Below are 8441 nucleotides of genomic sequence, written 5' to 3' on the forward strand. Positions count from 1 at the left end.
TATGATGTTGGGGATATGTCCCAGGGCATAGAAGTCACCTTTCACTGTAGTCAAATCCTCCACCTGAGGGAAGACGGTGTAGCTGCGCATGTGTTTCAGCACGGCAGACAACACTATGGACAACACGTTGGGGAACATGTCGCTCCTCCATTGTCGACAGGTCCACCAGCGGTCTGTACACCGGAGGATGCCGCCATCTCCCCACCTGCCCCAGCGGGCGTGCTCTATGGAGGAGAACAGCGAGAGTCAGCCAACACTGAGGTACGAAAACACAACTTTATTCAACATTGTTTTAAATCCGCTATATGCCTGTATTAGTGTTTATGCAAGGCCTAGATATGTGTGGCGCATTTAAAATAAATGCCATGTGGCCCCCTGAAATGGCGGCTGCCTGACCTGTAATGTGGGACAAGGGGATATGAGGTAACTGCGCTGGCGTTGTACACTGTCGGGATAGGCGGTCGAAGACCGCAGCGCAATCCTGCATTGGTTAACATTGGACTCTATGGGTCCCAGGAGCCAATGACGATGTACGCCGGCAGTGACGATATGCACCGCCGTGGACGTGACCGCCATTTTCTATCTGTTCACTCACTTGATACCTGATCTTCGACAGGAGAGGACCTACACTGCAAGTGCTGCTGTGACCTCAGTCTGGAAGAGACAATGGTTCATGTGTCTGGGGAAAGGGCCCCCTGCCTTCAGCACGGAGGAGTTGGAGAAACTAGTGGATGGGGTACTCCCCCAGTACATGCTACTCTACAGTCTACAGTCCTCCCCCAGTACACGCTACTCTACAGTCCTCCAGACAAACAGGTAAGTACACTGTGAGCATGCTGAATGGGCAATGCCTGTATGGAGTGGTGTGGATGGAAGATGGGGGGGGGGAGAATGAGGCGTGCATGAAACGGCGGTGAGTGCATGTGCGTCATGGGAAGGGTAGGGATGCGGGCCAATGACTGTGACGGTGCAGACGGTTATATCTTCTCCTTTTCCCCTGTACTATTCCTGTAGGTCAGCACCCACCAGAAGAAGGATATTTGGCGTGCCATCGCCAAGGAAGTCCGGACCCTGGGTGTCCACCACAGACGGAGCACCCACTGTCAGAAAAGATGGGAGGACATTCACCGCTGGAGCAAGAAGACGGCAGAGGCCCAGCTGGGGATGGCCTCCCAATGTGGGAGGGGTGTCCGTCTCACCATGAACCCCCTGATGTTCCGGATCCTGGCGGTGGCGTATCCGGAGTTGGATGGGCGCTTGAGGGCATCACAGCAGCTACAAGGGGGTGAGTACACTCTCATTCAGCTGATTCTGGGTGCATTGGAGGTGTCTGGGTGAGGGAGGTGGGCTGTAGGTTCCCCTAGGCCAGGGTGAGTTTAGTAGGCAAGGTCCCTTCGTAAGGCAGGCCATGTGGCACCCCACCACACTCGTGTTCAGAGCCAACTACACCTAGTCAGGCTCCTGTGACTTCCATGTGTGCAGCAATCGGGCATAGTCCTTGTAACCCATGTCCCTGTGATTAATTAGGGAACTCAAAGTGCACGCCGTAGTGCAGGGGCTTCTGTGTCTGTAGTGTCCGCCAACGGTAGCGGTATTGCATGCACTCAACATGTCTTTCTTCTTTCTCCCCCCCCTTTTTGTGGTCTCCCTGTTCTTGTGTGCATTAGCATCATCAAGCAGAGAAGCAGTGGCACTGGAGCAGGAGGGAGCTGCATCCCACATGGCCCTGGAGGGCGACACAACGGAGTCTGAAGCCACCAGTGGGGCGGAGGGCGAGGGGAGCTCCACGGAGGGTACAGGAGCTGAGATCAGTGACACAGACTCCTCCTCTGATGGGAGCTCCCTTGCGGTGGCGGGCCCCTCTGTGCCCCCCGCATCTACAGGTACAGCCGCCACCCCCCTACCAGCACCGCACTCCCAGCCGCCCCTCACTGTGTGCCCGTGGTCGCTGACATAGGAGGGTGGGCATCTCCTTCGCCCCGGGCACCTCAACCCTGCTGCCCTCAGTGAGGAGGCCATTGACCTCCTCAGATCCCTCACTGTTGGGCAGTCTACCATTTTGAATGCCATCCAGGTTGTAGAGAGGCAGTTGCAACAGACCAATGCATACTGGGAGGGCATTCATTCTGGTCAGGCAGCCCAACAGCGAGCTTTTCAGACTCTGGCCTCAGCACTGATGGCAGCCATTGTCCCTGTGTCCAGCCCTTGAACTCAGCCTATCCCAAGCACACCCTCAGACCAGCATGCACACACCCCAACACACAAGGGAAGCTCTGGCAAACATAAGCACCACACATCCCACAGGCACTCAAACAAGCATCATACCCATGCAGACATACCAACAGCCACTGCATCCACTGTGTCCCCCTCCTCCTCGTCTCCCTCCTCCCTCCCTGTCTCGTCTCCACTCACACCTGCATGCACTACATCTACAGCCACTACGTCCATCACCATCACACCCATCACCACACGCCGCTCACGTGCACTCACCACCCCCACTACCATTCACACATCCCCTGTGTCCTCTCCCAGTGTGTCTGTGAGCCTACCCCCCAAGGTACACAAACGCAGCCACACACCCACCCAACAGCCATCCACCTCACAACAGCCTCCAGCCCATGCACCTTCACCCAAAGTCAGCAAACGTACACCTCCTACAACCACTACCTCTTCCTCCACTCCCAAACCCCCTCCAACTACCCGTCCCAGTGTGTCCCAAAAACTTTTCCTGTCCAACCTTGACCTCTTCCCCTCACCTCCCCCACCCCTTCAGTCCCCTAGGGCCCGCCTTTCCAGGTCCCAACCCAGCACCTCAGCCACCACATCAGCGGGAACAGTGGTGCCAGCAGTAACCGGCTTCTGGAGTGCGCCAAGCAGCAGGGCAGCCAGTGTGCCAAGGAGCCAGACCACGGACAGTCCCCCACCTCAGAAGCATAAAAAGTTGGCCACTGCCCGGCGGGAGAAAGGCAAAACCTCTGTCACCAAAGGCTCTCCCAGGAGTACAGTTGGGAGTGGAAAGACAGCTGCGCCCCCATCCAAGGTGGGGAAGGGGCACAGAAAGAAAGGCAAGCCTCCGCAAACTTGCATGGCAGACAAGACCGCCACAAGCACCGCTGCCAAGGACACCACCGCCACAAGAACCGCTGCCAAGGACACCGCCGCCACAAGCACTGCTTCAGAGGACACCGCTGCCACAAGCACCGCTGCGAAGGACACCGCCGCCACAAGCACCGCTGCCAAGGACACTGCCGCCACAAGCACCGCTTCAGAGGACACCGCCGCCACAAGCACCGCTTCAGAGGACACCGCCGCCACAAGCACCGCTGCCAAGGACACTGCCGCCACGCTTCAGAGGACACCGCCGCCACAAGCACCGCAGGCCAATGAGCGCCGAACGCTCCAACGCTACTGAGGCCGCCATGAGCAGGATGAAAGGCATCCACTACCTCAGTCCTTGGCAGGATGAAGCACTCTGGGCACAAAGCCCCCTCCAGAACTAGTGGAGAGATACATCCACTACCTCAGTCCTTGGAAGGATGAAGCACTCTGGGCACAACGCCCCCTCCAGAACCAGTGGAGAAAGGCATCCACTACCTCAGTCCTTGGCAGGATGAAGCACTCTGGGCACAAAGCCCCCTCCTGAACCAGTGGAGAGATACATCCACTACCTCAGTCCTTGGCAGGGTGAAGCACTCTGGGCACAAAGCCCCCTCCAGAACCAGTGGAGAGATACATCCACTACCTCAGTCCTTGGCAGGATGAAGCACTCTGAGCACAAAGCCCCCTCCAGAATCAGTGGAGAAAGGCATCCACTGCCTCAGTCCTTGGCAGGATGAAGCACTCTGGGCACAAAGCCCCCTCCAGAACCAGTGGAGACTGTTATCCACTTGAGAGACTGTGGCTTTGCACTCCCCAGGATACAGCAGTGGGCAAACCACCCACTGGAGAGACTTGTGAGACTGTGGCTTTGCACTCCCCAGGATAAAGCAGTGGACAAACCACCCACTGGAGAGACTTGTGAGACTGTGGCTTTGCACTCCCCAGGATAAAGCAGTGGGCAACCCACCCACTGGAGAAACTTGTGAGACTGTGGCTTTGCACTCCCCAGGATACAGCAGTGGGAATGGAGCCCCCTCGTGAATCTGGCGTTGTGCACTCATACGGCTGAGGTGTCCCCCCTTCCCTTCCCCCTGAGGTGCCTGTTGTATTTCGATCTGATGCCCCTGCAGTGTTCTCTTCATTTAGATTGGGTATTGAGTGTGGGCCTCACCCATGCATTTTGGACCCAGTGGTCCACGGAAATGAATGGTGCAATACCTGGACTTGTATTCTTGGTGTATATATTTGTTTATAGTGTATATATATTTTTGAGTACTGGATTTTAATCGATTACAAACGTTCAAATCATTTCCTTTTGTCTTTGCATTCTTCAGGGGGGGGTGGGTTGGGTGGTGTAACTGTAATGTATCATGATGTATTAGTGTGTGTGTTGTAGTGGGTGAGGGGGGGTGGGGGTAGGGGTGGGGGTGTTGCCTGTGTGTGTCACTCTCTTGTGCCTCCCCCCTCCCCTGTGTCTTAGGTGCAGTACTCACCATGGTCTTCACCGCCGGCGTTTGTGCTCCTGGTAGAGGAGCAGGAGGACAAAGGCAGAGAGTATCTGGAGTTCCGGTTCCATGGCGTCCGGATTCCTCGTGGGGTGTGTAGAGGTGAGCGTTTTCCCTTCCAAGTCCTGTTTCCGCCGTGTTGTTGTTTGCGGTGAATCCGCCCCGGAAAAGGTGGGGGATTGGCCTGTTGTTATACTGTGGGCGGTACATTGTCCTCCGCCTGTCTGTTGGCGGTTACAGCCGCGGTGTTTGTTTGTTCCGCCGTGGCGGTCGGAGTGTAAAAGTGGCTGTCTATGTTGGTGGTTTCCGCCATGGTCGTGATTCCATTTTTTTTACCGCCAGCCTGTTGGCGGTTTTACCGCCGCTTTAACACCGACCGCCAGGGTTGTAATGACCACCATAGTCCTAATTTTAACTACCTATGGGTGACTGCCAGTAGGTAATATATTATATATATATATATATATATATATATATATATATATATATATATATATATATATATATATATATGAGGGTAAGGGAATTTCTAAGATTTAGGTATGGGTAAGAGTATTGGGTGGTAAGTGTGTTTTTAGGGTGAGTAAGGGTATTTGGGTGGCACAGCTGTTTTTAGGGGTTAGGGTGGGTAATGGTAATAGGGTGTACGGGTTTTTAGTGTTTAGGATGGGTAAGGGTATTTGAGTGCTAAGGGTGTTTTTAGGATTTAGGAGTGGGTAAGGATATTTGGGTAGTAAGTGTTTTTCAGTGTTTAACCTGGGTAAGGGCATTTGGGTGGTAAGGGTATTTTTAGAGATTAGGGTTGGGTGAGTTTAGGGGTTGGGGTCGATAAGGGAATATATGCCGAATTTTCTATCACACATAAAATGATTACACACAGAACTTTCAAAACTAACGAAGCATGTTTAATGGGTTGTTTATTGAAAGGGAACTGAGACATTTGTGGGAATTCTTGCGGTTTGAAGAAACAGTTAAAAATAAGAAACCATTGTGCAGATTCATAGCCAGGTATAGTGCAGTCAGCTATAAGAGTTTCCCTTAATTAGCAAAAGAATTTGCCAACATTATTTTATTAATAGAATACTCTTAGCACTAATGCATGAATCAATCCTGGACATATCAACCAATGGTAGAAACTACCATACCCATAATGCTGCAGAATTCACATAGAGGGGTAATCATGACATTTTAGTTCATTTTTTGAATTCCTAATTAGTTACGTAGGCTGATAACGTGGTTATTTGTAATTTAGATTACACACATGAAAAGGTGAAGTGAATATTTGTTTGGTTTTAAGGGTGTAAAATTGTAGCTATAAACAAGGAAGAAAGGGTTTGTGACTGGAAATGCCTGTGAACAAGGTCGCCATGACCGAAACGCGCTGGGCAACATTGTGTCAAGTTTGATGTAAAAGGAGCCCAGAATTAAAGAAGCTTTGAAGACGGAGTCTTTTGGAGTGCGCTTTCTCCTTTTTCAACACAAGGAATTTGTTTGTGTATATTTATATATATATATATATATATATATTCCCAACTGCCATTCCTTTTTAAATCGTGGCTTGTGTTTGTCAGGCCTGGGAAAACCCGATATAATCCAAAGCGTAGCGTTCCAACTGGAAACAAAAACACAAGCCTGATTTGTGGTGAAAAATCTGTGGCCTCCTCATAGTAGCCATCGCGTTTTGGGGCATAATCCCCTTGTCATGGGTCAGAGTATCAATCATGTCACTGTATATTGTGAGTTTAAAGTGACAGTGCAACAAACCACAAAAATGCACTTCAAAACACAATTGTTGAAAATCTGCAGCTTTTTAACCGCCATCTTTGAATAGTTTTCAAGTTGAACTATATGCATTAATTTACTAATTACAGTAAATAAAGATTTGTAAAAGTTGTGAAAGTTTTTATTCGTATTCTACTTGCACAAATATTGCCACTCAATGTGACATATATTAACGATCCTCACGAATATTCCTGAGTAATACATTGATATGTAATTCTACTATTTACATTGTATTAATTCCATTCTACTCTCGGTATGGGTATTGAATATCAGTACAAAATAAATCCAAAAAGGGAGTAAAATTTGTAAATTCACATTATAGTTTAAAACTTTTATTTTTAGGGGCATATTTATACTCTGTGCCAATTTTGGGTCATTCTTTTTACACAAATTCAGCGCAAACTTAACTCCATATTTATATTTTGACTCTGGACCCATCTAGCATCAAAATGTTGGAGTTTGCACCATTGTTCTGATGCGTGAACCCACCTTGCGTTAATGAGATGCAAGGTAGGCGTTCCCATCCAAAAAATGATGATATCCCGATAGAGCCATATTTATCCCCCCATGCTAAAATGAATCATTGGTGGGAGCCAGACCCAAATAATGGCGTTAAGCTTGCTTAGCGACATTATTTAGCGCCTGGGTCAGACAAGGCGTTATGAGACCTGTGGACCCATTTCCATAGTCAAACACCATGGAATGGGTCTACAGGTGCCCACCCCAAACCCCAGGAATACCCCCACCAACACCAGAGGGATACAAGAGGATGGACGACCCCATTCCAGGTTAGTAGGTTAAGTATAGGTAAGTATTTTTGTCATTTTTTTATAGTGCCATTGGAGGCCCTTACAAGGTGGCCCTCTGCATGGCACTGGGTGCAATGGTCATGCCCAGGGGACACTGGTCCCCTATGCTGACCATTGGGATGGTGGGCATGACATCTGTCTTTTTTAAGACAGGAGTCATGTTTTAGTATGGTTGTGCACCTGAAAATTCCGCTAACCAGCCTAACATCACTTCTTGACGCACAACCTCTTATTTCTATACCATCACCCCCACCTGGCTAGCGTCATTTTTGTTGCCAAGCTTAGTGCCGGCTTGCCCCATTCCATAAATATGGCACCTAGCTGGCGCTCAGGAATGGCGCAAGCTGGTGGTAAACTTTGGTGCAAAACTGCATTAGTGCAGTTTCGCACCACAAAGTTTGAATATGCCCCTTAGTATTGGTAATACCTCATTCCCACATACTCATGTATTATTATACAGCCTAAGTGGTCATTTGTACCAAAGTTTTAAAAGATCTTTCTTTCAGCAATGACAAATTAACAATCTTATTCAGTATGAATTGCATGCATATAACAACCATATTTGTGAAATATATTATTGATGTTCTGTTGACCGCATTAATCAAATCCCCAACAAATACCTACAGCCAAAACTCAGGAGTAAGATAACAGAATCCCCCCATGGCAGAATGCAGATTGTTATATATTGATGTTCATCAAAAAGAATCATCATCTGTCCTTGTTGATTAATGAGACGCTGCACTGACATCAAAACATTAAAAACTATAATTAAAAACTCTTTTGTGTTTACAAGAAGACAATAAAGACAAAAAAAACTGAAAAACGAGGGAAACCACAGCAAAATGACTACAATCCAATGTTCACTTTCCTTTAACGCAAATGGACTGTTAGTTTCTCATCCAAGTTATCAGTGGATATCATGGAGCCATCTCAAACTGAATGCTTTCAAAACAGAAATACTCACATGTGGCGATTGGAAAAATTATGAGCCACCCTGCTCCTGGCCTGACAATCTGGGCCCACCTCCTAAACTATATAAGGAAGTAAGAAACTGTGGAATTACTGGTATTGGTTTTAATGTATTCTATTTCATGATTTACCTAGACTCCAGGCACCCGTGATGAACCCTGTCATGGGAAGATCAGAACCAAAACCACTTCCCAATACATCAAGAGGAAGGGGATGTGGCGGAAAAGTAAAAAAAGGACAAGATACAAGGAGAACAAAAGAAAACAAAATCTCCATG

This window comes from Pleurodeles waltl, chromosome 10, assembly GCF_031143425.1.
Source record: "Pleurodeles waltl isolate 20211129_DDA chromosome 10, aPleWal1.hap1.20221129, whole genome shotgun sequence".
Taxonomy (NCBI): Eukaryota; Metazoa; Chordata; class Amphibia; order Caudata; family Salamandridae; genus Pleurodeles; species Pleurodeles waltl.